Source organism: Myodes glareolus, chromosome 10 (genome assembly GCF_982192425.1).
Source record: "Myodes glareolus chromosome 10, mMyoGla1.1, whole genome shotgun sequence".
Taxonomy (NCBI): domain Eukaryota; kingdom Metazoa; phylum Chordata; class Mammalia; order Rodentia; family Cricetidae; genus Myodes; species Myodes glareolus.
Genome location: NC_142035.1, coordinates 87,605,262 through 87,619,199, shown reverse-complemented (window position 1 = coordinate 87,619,199; position 13,938 = coordinate 87,605,262). Strand labels below are relative to the sequence as shown.

General features: G+C 45.6%; 1 protein-coding gene across 1 annotated transcript in view; it reads right to left on the bottom strand.

Annotated features, from left to right (window-relative positions):
• Positions 1 to 13,938, bottom strand: part of Cstpp1 (centriolar satellite-associated tubulin polyglutamylase complex regulator 1) — a 167,344-nt gene that overhangs the window by 36,520 nt on the left and 116,886 nt on the right. The gene's annotated exons all lie outside the window — the stretch shown is intronic.

Here is a 13,938-nt window from a genome sequence, read left to right as displayed (position 1 = left end):
TGGCCGATGCGTGGAGGGGAGCCCAGAGTCTGAGAAACAGGAGGATATGGGGGGTTCTAACGACAAGAGGGGCTTAATGGAAATATTACGTACTGGTGTTTTGAGTATTTACTGTGGGTCAGGCTCTGCTCTCCTTGTGCCTTACATGCACTATCTGACTTTCATATTAACCTCCCCCAGCAAACTCACACTTAGACCAGGCTTGCCTAGAACTGGCAGCAAATGTCTTGCCTGTGTCCTGAGTGCTGGGATTAGCTGAGTCACCAGCTAATCTTCACGATTTAATTTTTTTTTTCATTTGTGTGTGTGCATACCATGGAACCCATTTGAAGATCTCAGGACAATTTTGTGGAATTGGTTCTTTCCTTCCATCTTTATGTGGGTTTGGGGATCAAACTTGGGTTGTCAGGCTTTTGTTGTTGTCAGCTGAGTCATCTGGCCACCCTAATTGTCACTATTTTTATCCCCATTTCATAGACTCGAGAATTCAGACTGTGTGGACACAAGGATGGAACTGGAATTCAAATCCAGGCAGTAGCTACAGAGTTAATTCAGCTAACACTTCAGCACCTTGGCTTTACCAATCTGATATGGGAAGGCTCAGGTGCTGGTCTCCCCTACCCCAAACAAACGACAATAACCAGGTCCAGGTGAACTGAATCAAGGAGACAATCCTTATGAATGGAGACTGAAAGGTTCTAATTACCGTAAACAGGAAATACTGAGGCTCAGCCCAGCAGCTGGAGCCCGCTAAGGGAAGGCGCCTACAGCAAGCAGTACACCTGCGCTGCCGGCTGCCCCGCAGCTCTAACCCCGCCCACCTGTGAGCCTCAGGCAGGTGCAGGGAAGGGAAGTTAGTGGCATGTACCCGCAGATGCTTCTTTAATGGAATCCCCCACCATTAGGAGAGCTCAGCCAGCAGGTCCTTAAAGTTCAAAGGCAAAGACTTTTGTATAAGATCAAATCCACAAATTAGTGCTTCTCCTTGTGTGGGTGGTCAGAATTGCTGAACTCTCTTCAAAATCTTCAACTAGTCTTACCAACTGGGTACTGGCCCAGGACCAGAGAGATTGCCACTTTAATTCTATCATTTCCAGAGGCCGCACAGTGCTCTGGCTCGAACATTAGAACGCCCAGGACTAAATGCTAGCTTTGGCATCGGCTTCAACATACTTAACTAACAACTCCATGCCCCAGTTTCACCATGTATAAGATGTTTGTATGAGCATCGTAGACCAATGTCTGGCCCACCATGAGCATTGTTATATTTGCCATGCCTATTTCAAAAATAGAGAAACTCTGCTCTGGGAGGTCAACTGCTTTCTCAAGGAAACAGCTGGGTCAGAAGGCCGCTCCTCAGACCTAAGTCTATCTGATTCCAAAGGCCACGAGAGTTCCATCCTAACAGGTGGAATCCAGTTGGTTCATGGAAGTCTTAGCTTCCGATAACAGGATTATTGATGTCAGCTGACTAACAGAACCCCTCAGGCAGGCTAATTCCACAGGCAGGGAGGCCAGCCAGTCAGGGCAGCTGTACTGGGGTAGAACTCAGACGTTGAAAGCAGATGATGGGGCATCAGAACCTGGTTCTAGTTCTGAGCAGCAGACAAATTAGACAACTTCTCTGTGCTTTGGCTTCCTTGTTTAAAAGTGTGCATAGCACAGTTCCTACCTGACAGGAATGCTGTAAACAAAACAAAGCAACAAAACAAAAACCAGAAGAGGTTATTTATATACCGGATATCTTTATCAAAGGAATCAGCAAAGTGGCTAATCTGTTTAAAACTGTAATACTGTTTTAAAATGGACTGATTTAAACTTGAAGTCCTGGGCCAGGGGTGGAGGCGCAGGCCTTTAACCCCAGCACTAGGGAGACAGGGGCAGATTGACGTCTGTGAGTTCAAGGCCAGCCTGGTCTGCATAAGCAGTTCCGGGACAGACAAAGCTTCGTAGAGAAACCTTGTCTCAAACCATCCCCCAAACAAACAAATAAATAAAAAAAAATAAAATAAATAAGTTTGAAGTTCTGAAATGTGGACTGAACTACACTGGCAATGAGTGTATGCTGACGGAGTGAGTTAATAAACTTACTCCATGTGTCACACAGTGTCCTAAGTCAGAGCTCACAGGGGCAGAACTATGGTCACCATGCTGTAGCACTGTTTGGAAAGGTTATGGAGCCTTTAGGAGCAGAGCCCTGCGGGAGGAACTGTGTCACTGGGGGCAGGCTCTGAGTTTTAGAGCCTGGTCCCACTCTGTTCCTGCCCCTGATAGCAAAGCTTTCTTATCATGTTGGATGTATCCCTTCTCAGACTGTGAACCCAAATAACCCTTCAGCCTTTCAGTTCCTTTCTCAGAGAGTTTTATCACAGTGAGAGAGAAGAAACTGCAGCAAAGAGTGACTGCAGAGAAGGGGATCTCCAGGAACAAGAAGTATTCCGCAGATGTACCGGTATTTGAGAGACTCCAGAAGCTGAAAAGAACTGAAAATGGCACATGTCCTGTTTCATACATACTACAACCATCAGCAAATACAATAAGACAAGGCCGGTGTGCCACGGTACCTAGGGTGAGTCCTAGAAGATCCAAGGAAGCCAGCGGTCAGCTCGCAGGAGCGCACTGCACTTCGAGCACAATGTCAGCGTGAGAACCTTCAAGACGAGAAGCACCCAGGCTTGAAATATTCTTTTTGTTAGTTAGCTCTACCCTAATCCTAATCCTAGAGATTGATGGACAAGGTTATTTTAGCTAAGAAAATTAATCTAGTCAGAAATGATTAATACACAGTGCACTCACAAGCTAACTTGGCCTCATCTGTAGGGACAGAAAGAGGCGTTTCACATCTGGCCTGCCTTTCTGCTGTGGAAATCCCTGCCTCTGAAGTTCTGTGGAGGCAGCTTAGTCATTTCTCCATCCTCTCTGCAGACCGCCATGTGTGTCCACATTTTCTCAAGAGAACTGTGGTGGTCGGTGCCTGTAGACTCAGAGGCCTGGCACTGGTGTCTGCCAGCTCCTGAGAGCCATCACCACAAGGCAGCAGAATGGTGCCAGAGGGAAGAACTTGGGGTATATCTTTGTCTCCCTCAGAGTGAGTCCAGGACTGTTGGCCCTCGAAGTGTGGGGATACAATAGGTTCAGTCTGAACTCATCTGTGTGGGTTGCCTATGTGTCAGCTGCATTAGTGGGGCCTGGCCCAGACCTGGAGATAATGAAATGCTAGGAAGCCACGGGAATCCGAAGGGCTGGATGACCTCTGGCTGGTCAGCTGCATGGTTTGAATAGAGACGGCCACAGAGGCTAGAGAACACCGCAGACCAGGAGTGGACGCTTCAATTTTCAGTCACAATTGTTTTTATCTGCGTTTTTGCAAGAGCTATGAAGGCTCATTCTAAATGACACTTACCCTTAGCCAGGATGCTCTGCCAAGAGATGCTCGGAAGGCCATGGAGAGTTTGGGGCATGACCACACCACCCCTTCCCATCCCTAGGGTATGGAAGCTTTGTTACCAGGCCACAGCTGAGTAAATACTTCTCGGTGCTACTCTGTAGAGGAGGGAAAGGGAAGTAAGGGAGAGTTGCGGGGGCATCTGACAGCTTCCCTCTCCATGGCACACCCGGTGCCGCAGTTCCAGGAGATCACCAGTCTTAAGGGCCCCGTAGCTGCCAAGCAAAGCCTAGAAGGGAACAGTCTGTGATCCTAAACGTTATCTTCTTTGGCAACACTGCTGTTCCATGTTATAAATGGACGGAAACGACAATTAGTTTACTGAAAGAGAAGTGACCCATAAAAGGAATGAGAAGAAATGACTTCCAACAACTCTTGTGGGGTATAATACTTGAGCCATTATTAACTCTGACCTCCGCCAAGTCACTACTCCCTAGAGTATCTGTTTAGTATGTTCAAAGAGAAGAAGGAATCCAAATTCTTTATTTTTATATTTTTATTATGACTAAGCACAGTACCAAGTGAGAGATGCAGCTATCATATTTCTCTGGCTAGTGGGGCTCTAAGCAAAGCCTTGATCTTGGGGTGATGTTTAGGGTGAACAAGAGCAACTGCCCAGGAACTGTCTGCATTAGATACAAATGGTGAGAAATTTGGACTTTTCAATCAAAGATCATATACACACATCTTGGCGTTTGCTCAGCTCTGTGGGCTAACTACAGCCATCTCTACCACCACAGGGGGCTTGAAACAGGCCTGATCTGCTACATAAGAATCCCCTACCCTACATCTCTATTTTCTGACCCTCAGACAGGACTGTTGAGGGTTGGGAGTCTGTGGCAGATTACTTTTTTTTTTAATCTTTCTTTTTTTTTAAAAAAAATAAATTTACTTATTACATATACAATGTTCTGCCTCCATATATGCCTGCAGGCCAGAAGAGGGCACCAGATCTCATAGATGGCTGTGAGCCACCATGTGGTTGCTGGGAATTGAACTCAGGACCTTTGGAAGAGCAGCCAGTGCTCTTGTTTTTCAAGACAGGGTTTTGGCCAGGCAGTGGTGGTGCATACCTTTACTCCCAGCACTCAGGAGGCTGAAGCAGGAACTCACTTTGTAGACCAGGCTGGCCTTGACCCCAGACCTCTGCCTGCTTCTGCCTCCCGAGTGCTGGGATTAAAGGCATGTGCCACCATGCCCAGCTTTCTTGCTTTACTTGTAAAGAGGCACCACAGAACCAAGATGGAACATTCCTTTGAGGTCAATCCAGTCCTGCTCTGACGTGGAGAGTGAACTTCCGCCCCTCCTGGTGGCGACACAGCGAGAGCTGAAGGGTCTGAAACAATTCACGTAGGCTTTGACGAATGTAAACTTTGCTTATGTGGCGTTTCATGGTCAGAATAAACGGTTCCAGGTTGTTTTAGGAAAGAAAAGTCTATTCTACTTCAGCGACACGTCGTGATACAGAAACCATGCCCCAGTGTGAGTCTGTGAAGAACTGATTACATTCCTCTGATTACAACTTTCCTAGGTCTCAGTTTCCCACCACAAAATACAGAAGTTGTAGTATAGGAAGGTAAAAAAATCATTAAGAGAAATATTTTATTTTATTTTGGATTTTCGAGACAGGGTTTCTCTGTAGTTATTGGAACCTGTCCTGGAGCTAGCTCTTGTAGACCAGGCTGGCCTTGAACTCACAGAGATCCACCTGCCTCTGCCTCCCAAGTGCTGGGATTAAAGGTGTGCACCACCACCGCCCGGCAAGAGAAACATTTTAAAGATAAAAATCTTACATGGAACTTTAATATATATCATTGTGGTGGTTTGAATGGTCACCATGGGCCCACATATTTGAAGGCTTGGTCATTAGGGAGTGGTGCTACCTGATGCAGATTAGGAGGTGTGGACTTGTTAGAGGAAGTGTGTCTCTGGGAGTGGGTTTGGGGTTTCAAATGCTCAAGCCAGGCCCAATGTTTTCCTCTTCCTGCTGCTATGGATTCAGCTCCCTCTCCAGCACCATGTCTGCTGTGTGCTGCCGTGCTTCCCACAATGACAATAATAAACTAAACCTCTGAGTGTAAGTAAGCCCCAGTTATGTGTTTTTTTCTTTAATGAGTTGCTGTGGTCATAGTTTCTCCTCACAGCAATAGAAAATTGACTAACACAATCACAGATAAAATAAAGCCTTTCTCACTGATCTTTCTCTTCAATGGCCCTTACCAGGCTAAAGTAATGGAGACTGGGAACTGAGTCACAGATTGAAAACTCAGGGGCAGAGAGATGACTCAGTGGCTAACTACACTTATTGCTTTTTTTTTTTTTTGCTTTGGAGACAGGATTTCTTTGTAGCTTTAGGGCCTGTCCTGGAACTAGCTCTTGTAGACCAGGATGGCCCCAAATTCACAGAGATCCACCTGCCTCTGCCTCCCGAGTGCTGGGATTAAAGGCGTGCACCACCACCACCCAGCCACTTAATGCTGTTGCAGAAGAGCGGAGTTTGATCTCCAGTGCTCACATGGCAGTTCACACTGCCTGTGACTCCAGTTCCAGGGCATCCCAACCTGGACACCAAGCATAGGAGCACAGATGTACATGCAAGCAAAACATTCAATTAACCAACCAACCAACCAACAAAAAACAGCACAGGGGCTGGAGCAATGACTTGGTGGTTATGAGCAAACACTCCTCTTGCAGAGGACCTAGAGTCAGTTCCTGACTATAATGGTCTGCTCTGTCCCTTTAAGAGACAAGCCACACCTACTTCCTCCCTGTCAGCTGAGGCAAGCTGATCTTCAGCTTCCAGCCTGAATCTCTTCCTTTTCCATCTCTCCCAAAGAGGCAGCTTCTGCCTCTCCCCACTTCTCCCCTTCCCCACTTCTGTTTCTCTCTCTCTCTCTCTCTCTCTCTCTCCCTCAGTTCTTCTCCCTTCTCCCCTTTCCTTCTATAACCCACTAAATAAATATCCAACCTCACTCTGCATGGTGTGCCTATCTGTCTGTCTCACCCACCATGTGGCTCCCTGCCCAGGACCAGCCTGCAGTGTGGTCTTGTGGCATGCCCATCCATCTGTCTCTCCTTGTGGGACATGCTGCCCCTTGTGACCCACTGCAGCCACTTGGGGAACTGTCCCATCCCTGCCTGGGACTGGCTGCTCTTGGGACCTGCTGCCTGCTCCCACTCAGGAACCTGCAGCATTTTACTTAATCCATTACACTGACACTCATATGGTGGTTTACAACCTGTTGTAACTCCAGCTCTAGGGGAATTCAATACCCTCTTCTGGCCTCTATGGGCACCTGCGCACATATACAAATACACACACATAAATAAAATTTAAAACTCACCATGGTGGTATGCGTGTAATCCCAGCATTGGGAGGCTGAGGCAGGAGAATCGTAAGGCCAGCCTGGACTATACAATGAGACCCTGTTTTAAAGAAACTAAACTACCACAACAAAAACTCCAGAGTTTTACTAAAGGCAGCCTAAATACTACTGTCCCTAATTTCTAAGGGAGTCTGACTGAATGTGAGAGCTCCTGAATCAGTCAACTTAGGTCCAAACCCTGGTTGTTCCCTGACTAGCTAAGTGACACCAAGCAAACCAATTTAGAAATGAGTGCGAATCATGACCGACTGCACTGTTCTCTACAAATCTGGAAATGATGTGTATGTACGTGTATTCATCTAGGTATGAATTTGTGTCTAAGTGCAATCAATGCACAGAGAAGCCAGAGGACATCAGATCCCTTGGAACTAAACCTAAAAGCCAATGGTTGTGAGTCGCCTAAGTGTGTGCTTGGAATGGAACTTGGGTCCTCTGCAAGATGGTGATTGCCATTTCTCCAGCCTATGACTGCATTTTGTTTTTTTCAAGGCAGGGTCTCCTTTTGTAGCCTTGGCTGTTCTGGAACTCACTCTGTAGACCAGGCTGGCCTCGAACTCAAGAGATTCGCCAGGTTCTGCCTCCCGGGTGCTGGGATTAAAGGTGTGCGCACCACTGCCCGGCCCCTTGGCAGCATTATTAATGACATTCACATGAATGATGACAGTTCTAACATTGATCATGGAGAGTTTTTGAAATGACGAAGAGATGATTCATGATTAAGAGAGAGTGAGCAGGCAGTAAACCAAAGTTCTGGCACAGGGCACGGGCGCTTTCAATAAACCTCTCTTGTTCCTGAATCCATGCTTTGGAGGCAGAGCAGTGGGATGGCATTGCCTAACAAAAGGTACAATTGAAGTTCTTCAGCTCAGGCCTGTGGGGGCTGAGCCGATCCCACTCCTTATCTCATGATTGTTTTATCATGCTTTGTTCTTTATTGATGAGTTACAGACTTCCTGCCTGAGGCAGGTGCACACTATTTTCCTTGATAGCCAAGCATTGCCAGTCCTCCGCCCCAGACCTGTCATTATGCGCTGTTTCCACATGCAGTATCACTTTGGATCCCAATAAGAAGCTGGTGGAGATGAAGAAAGTTAAAAATTCCAACATGGTTTCGCACCCCTAATAGAGGGGCTACTGGCTGTTGGTTGCTGGGGGAAGGAGAGTCACTTTTTTGGCGGGAGGAGGAAGCCATTGGTAGAATGCCCATGCCCCAGTGGGTGACCCATGTGTGTGTGGGCAGCACTAATTGAACTTATAGAGTTCTGGGAAAAAAACCCATGAAGTTGGGAGGGAGATAGATGATATGTTGGGAGGGGCATGAAGGGGAATTGGAGGGAAGGAGAGGTTGTGAACATGACTACGATACATTGTATTCATCATGAAATTTTCAGGAAAATAAACAAAGTTTGTGAGATCACAGTAGTGTTTCTACCCTCCTTTGTGCTGTTCTAGGGATCGAACCCATAGCCTTGCACGTGCTAGCCAAATACTTTCCCAGCAAGCTCCATTTCCAGGCCCCATTTTCTAGGCAAGGAAGAGCGAGGGACAAATCACCAAGTAATCCGCGCAGGGGTGACCCTGAGCAGACGTTTCGGGGCCTCCCTCCCACTCCACACCCCTCCTTCTGCCGCTTCTGTCCGTAGGTCCTTGGGAACGCAAACATTTAAAAAATGATTTAGTTACCTCATGGGCACTGGTGTTTTGCCTGCATGTATGCCTGTATGAAGGTGTCAGATTTCGTGGAATTTAAATTGTAGATATTGTAAGCTGTCATGTGGATGCTGGGAATTGAACCCAGGTCTCCTGGAAGAACAGACAGCGCTCTCAACCACCGAGACATCTCTCCAGCCCTGACACACATATATTTTCAACTACCTTTTCCTTTCCAACTTTAAATCAAGCTGGCACAATAAATTTTCTTTTCTGGTATTTTGAGACAGGGTCTCACTATGTAGCTCTGGCTGTCCTGGAACTCACTATGTAGACCAAGCTGGCCTCAAACTCTCAGGGATTTGCCTGAGTGCTTCATAATGAACTCTGTATCAGCAAAACTGTCTGATGAGAATTTAAGAAAGCTTCAGAAAACAAAATTTAAATAAGTAATTTTTCTTGAGCACAGAAGGAAGCCATAGAATAAACAAGAAGTGGGGCAGATTATGCATCTCATCTGCTTAAAATGCATTCTCCTCCAAATAAATATAAAGAGAAGAGTGGTCTGTGGATTACTCACTGAGGGCAGTTGAACCGAGACAGACTAAAAATAAAAAGCAAAAACCTAAGCTCTTTGGCTCTTGATGGGTGTTGTAAGCAGGGGAAGGCGGTTTCCAGCTGTAGGCGTATTTATAAAGAACATGGCCCGCTCGCCCATCAGAATCTACTAACTTCCTCCAACAGCGGTAGACTTATGACTGCCATCCCCTAAAAACAGACTTAGAATCAGAAACAGCAGGGAGGAGGAAGAGGCTGGCTATGGATAAACACAGACAACTCTTCAGATGAATCCACCTTTGTATTTCTCGCTGTGTCCTGTCTTCTGTGGGCATAGGCAACGTTCTCTGCCTATAATCACATGTGTGTGGCTACGAGCAGAGGCAGCTAAGAGAGGAAAGAGTGCCTGCTTCTCTGGGCACAGGGTGGGAAACGAAACTGAAGTTAGCAGTCACAACTCCCAGAAGCCATCAACTTTGTTTCTGAAGAATGGTTTTCCTAGTAAATGATCCCAACGAAAGTGAACCACTCGCCTTATTTTAATAAAAATATCAACGGAATCATAGTGTTCCCATCTCAGGACCGAAATGACAGGTTCTGTTTTATTTTGGTTTGGTTTTCTTTCGAGCCTTGATCCTTATCTTTCACTGGGTCTGGCAGGCACACAAAAAAAGATGAAAAAAGAAATACTCAATGGTATTAAAGAATGAGTTCACTCAATTATTTAATGAAAAATATTCTAAAAAACAAAAGTCTTGCTTCCTCACTGAGTTTTGGGTTGTATTCTTGGCTTCCCACTGATGGAGGCCTTCTAATTAGGTTCCCACTCTTTGAAGCTCAGTTCTTCTATCAGGCTTCACAGATAAACAAACTGAATAGACTAAATGTAATATAGTTTTTAAAGAAAAATTAGTCAGGCGGTGGGGGTACACGCCTTCAATCCCAGGACTCAGGAGGCAGAGGCAGGTGGATCTCTGTGAGTTCGAGGCCAGCCTGGTCTACAAGAGCTAGTTCCAGGACAGGCTCCAAAGCTACAGAGAAACCCTGTCTCAAAAAACAAAAACAAAAAAATTACAAATTTAATTATCTTACTAAAAATTTAGATTTATCTATTTCCAGGTGTATGAGTAAACATTTTGTCCCCTCTATCTCTATACACACACACACACACACACACACACACACACACACACACACACACATACATGGATAGATACATGCACCATGTACCCATCTGATACCTATGGAGATCAGAAGAGGGTGTCTTGAGTTCTCTGTAACTGGACTTACAGAAGGTTTTGAGTCATCATGTGTGTTCTGGGAACTGAACCTGGGTCCTCTGCAAGAGTAGCAACTGTTCTTAACCACTGAGTCATCTTTCTAGACCCTAAAATTATTATTTTTTTGTTTGTTTCATTTTTGAGATAGAGTTTCTCTGTGTAGATTTGGAGTCTGTCCTAGAACTCACTCTGTAGACCAGGCTGGCCTCAAACTCCCAGAGGCCCGCCTCTACTTCTCAAGGGCTGGGATTAAAGGCGTGTGCCACCACCATGACCCAGCACCTAGAATTATTTACGTGCCTGAGTATTTTGCCTACCACCTCCATGACATTTGTGAACCACTTGTGCATGATACTCTTGGAGGTCTGAAGAGGCATCAGATTCCCCGGAGCTGAAGTTACAGCTGCCTTGTGAGTGCTAAGACTCGAACCCTGGGTCCTTTGGAAGAGCATCCAGGGCTTTTGGTCACTGAGTCATTTATCCAGTCCCATTAAATCCATTTTAAAATACACATGGTTTTATGCCCTTCTGTCTTTCAATTTTTGTCTGGTCCATGTATCCTGATTTCCGGGAATCTGGGTCTGTGCCTAGGGCTTTGGTTATCTCTTGTAAAAGCCAGAAGACCTGTCATGGTAGGCCAGCGTTCCTACAAGGCCACAAGCTAAAGGTAGAGGAAAATGTTCTTCTTGTTACTTTATCACCAAATGACAGTTGTGTTTTTTTTTTTTTTCTTTTCTTTTTTCTTTTGGTCTTTTGAGACAGGGTTTCTCTGTAGTTTTGGAGCCTGTCCTGGAACTAGCTTTTGTAGACCAGTAGGGCCTCGAACTCACAGAGATCCGCCTGCCTCTGCCTCCTGAGTGCTGGGATTAAAGGCGTGCGCCACCACTGCCCGGCGACATTTGTGTTTCTTAAGATGCCTGCCTTTGCATTTTAACCCATGTGAGAAATCTCCCAATATATGCTTTCATATACAGATTTAATTCATCTGACTAAGTGAATTAACGACAAAGAGATCTCAGGCTAGCTTTGAGCTCACCCGTCTCTAAGGCCCTTACTTATCACTACTCTGCACTACCTCAGGCGCTAGTGATCTGTTTCTATGCTCTCTCGCGAGGTGCAGCACAGTGTTCTCATCCTCTGAGCTGTGCAGCAGTCTGCGAGGTAAGCATGCTCTTCCTCATGTCACTCACAGCTATAAGGAAGTGAAATCATCTGTAGGATGGGATAGCTGGCAAACAACACAAGCAGGTTTTGAACTGGGAGTATCACAGGTCTGGATTTCTGCTCTCAAGCAAATAGCTAGTTGCTATCTTCATTTTGTTGGTGAAAAAACTAAAGCCTATGCAATATAAGGTTTTCACAAATGATATATCTTGTCTAGAAGAGCCAGGAAAAGCTCTAAGGGTCTATTAGATCCAAGTCTTTTTTTTTAAGATTCATTTATTTATTATGTATATATACAGTGTTCTGCCTGCATGTATGCCTGGAAGCCAGAAGAGGGCGCCAGATCTCATTACAGGTGGTTGTGAGCCACCATGTGGTTGCTGGGAATTGAACTCAGGACCCCAGGAAGAGCAGTCAATGCTCTTAACCTCTGAGCCATCTCTCCAAGCCCTATACCAACTCTTGAAGGTAGGAACTCCAACTACTGGCTCTTCTACCCCAAAAAGAATGATATCCGACAGGCAACACACAGTGACTTCTATCTTTGTGTTGATGTCAAATCTTTAAAGGCAATGGAGTCTCTCTGTCTGTCTGTCTCTCTCTCTCTCTGTGGCTCCTCATAGTTTGCTTCCTGGTGCGTCTGCATCCTGAACCTGGGGAGTGACAACAGACTGGTTTGAACTTTGTTTTTAAACTCAAGTTTAAACATGAAGTTCACATGACCCATATTGAAATCTGCTTTCTGGAGTTGTTCTTAGTTTCACATTTCAGCTCTACCACTTGCAATGAATTACCTAGGGCAAGCTAGTTATGTGAATCCTTTGCTGTGTTTGACACACGGCTTCACTCCATAGCTCAGGCTGACCTGCAATGTATGCTTATCCCATGATGGCGTAGACTTCATAATGATCTTCCTGCCTTGGTTTCTAGAGTTCAGGGATTGCACACATTGACACACAATTTACTTTCATTGTCTTTAGTGTTTAAAGATTTATTTATTCTTGCTGGGTGGTGGCACAGGCTTTTAATCCTAGTACTCAGAGCAGGCAGATCCTGTATGTTTGAGGCCAGCCTGGTCTACAGAGCCAGTTCCAAGACAGCCAGGGCTACACAGAAAAACCCTGTCTCAAACAAACAAACAAACAACAAAAAAAGTTACCTATTCTTATTTTATGTGTATCAGTGTGCCAGCATGAATGTATGTGTACCATGTCGGCAGCATCTACCATCACCTTTAAAACGGAACATACGCAGCTGGTGTGGTGGGCCCACCTTTGATTCCAGCACTAGGGAGGCAGAGGTGGGCAGAATCTCTGTGAGTTCGAGGCCAGCCGGGTTTACTAGTAAGTTCCACCACAGCCAGGGCTGTGTAGAGAGACTCTGTCTCAAAAACAAAACAAAATGGAACAATAAGGGATTAAAGCAATAGTTCAGTGGGTAAGAGTGATGGCTGTAGCTAGGAGGTAGCGGCGCACGCCTTTAATCCCAGCACTCGGGAGACAGAGGCAGGCAGATCTCTGTGAGTTTGAGGCCAGCCTGGTCTACAAGAGCTAGTTCCAGGACACAGAAAAACCCTGTCTTGGAAAACCAAAAACCAAAAAAGAAAAAAGAAAAAAAGAGTAATAGTTGACCTTGTAGAGATGTGTGTGTGCGTGCGTGCGTGTGTGTGTGTGTGTGTGTGTGTGTGTGTGTGTGTGTGAAGGCACACAAAACTGGGGAGTTTAACCCAGGGACTTTTTTTTTTTTAGATTTATTTATTTGTTATGTATACAGCGTTCTCAGCTGTTTTTAGGTGGTCTTTGCCTTCATGGAGCTGATCTTACGGAAGGAAAGACTAACAAACAGTATAGTAAGTTAGCGATAAGCACATTGGAACAAGAGCACACTAGACTAGGGTTAGGCAGACGGGGTGTACTTTGCAGAGGGGGATAGGTAGGCAACACTTAAGCAAAGATCTGAAGAAGACAGGTTAAGGATAACAAGGGCAGACATCTGAGAGCAGTATGGCCTGGCAGAGAGCAGAGCACTGCAAATGTCTCAAGGAAGGAGTGTGCCTGTGGGGCAAGAACAGCATAGAAACTCACGTGGCCAAGAACTAAGGGGACTAAAGAAAGGAATCAGAGAGGAGGGTACGGGGTAAATAGGGCCAGTTCCTGGATGATCTTTCAGCAGAGATTAAATGAGATGTTCATGTTAAGAGCTTGGAACAGTATTTGGTACACAGTAAACAGGTAACCAGTGTTCTCTCCATGTGTATTTATGTGGCTAGCATCTGGTCTAGAAGCAGAGCTAGTCTACAAGGTCAGGCTGCAGGGATTATTATAGCTCCTTTGTGTACTTTGGAGTTAAGAGAGTCCTTCAACATTTCCAGAAGTACAGAAATCAAACAGATCAAAGGCCTGGGTGATCCCCACCAGCAAAGAGAGGTGGTTAATTCTCTGCAGGTGCTCAGAAA